This window comes from Pygoscelis adeliae, unplaced genomic scaffold (genome assembly GCF_000699105.1).
Source record: "Pygoscelis adeliae isolate BGI_AS28 unplaced genomic scaffold, ASM69910v1 Scaffold582, whole genome shotgun sequence".
Lineage (NCBI taxonomy): Eukaryota > Metazoa > Chordata > Aves > Sphenisciformes > Spheniscidae > Pygoscelis > Pygoscelis adeliae.
The window spans coordinates 139,317-139,876 of record NW_008824281.1 but is presented as its reverse complement, the minus strand read 5'-3'; the positions used below and the strand labels follow the sequence as shown (position 1 = coordinate 139,876).

At 53.2% G+C, this 560-nt stretch overlaps 1 protein-coding gene across 1 annotated transcript in view; it reads left to right on the top strand.

Moving 5' to 3' along the window:
• ARHGEF18 (Rho/Rac guanine nucleotide exchange factor (GEF) 18) overlaps positions 1–560 on the top strand; it is a 51,544-nt gene that overhangs the window by 7,458 nt on the left and 43,526 nt on the right. The gene's annotated exons all lie outside the window — the stretch shown is intronic.

Genomic DNA, 560 nt, shown 5'->3' with positions numbered 1-560 from the left:
CAGAACCCATGCAGAGAGTAAGATTTTCCACCGAGCCCTATCCATCATTTTGCTCCTATGTTGTTGGCACTGCAACAGTACTTGGTGTTCAGGAAACCGTGGGGCACTGGGGTAGCTGGTCGATCCCTCATTTCCCAGAAAAGGATTTCTTTTTCCTTCCTCGAACCTGGGCCCCAGTGGGAGCAGGATTTGTGACATGATGCCACAGTGATGATTCGCTAAACGACAACATCTGCCATTTCTAAATGCCCAGAGGGACTTCTCCTGGCAATGAAGCTAACAGGGCAGGAGCTCTCCTGCAGGCGAGGCAGTCTGCTGTCTGGGTGGCTGCTCAGTCTCAGGGGTTGCTAAGAGATCAGCGAGAGCCATCCAGCACTAAACATCGCGGGTGACCAGGGAGCTCATGGACTCACTGATGGCAGCCAGAGAAGCTGTTTTTAACAGGCTCAGGACTTGGTGTCCAGGCTGACGCTTCAGGGCATTTCCTTTTCCATGTGCCTGCTGTGGTGACCCTCCTTGTTCCAGTTGCATGAGCTCTTTAGGACTGTCCACCCGAGGCT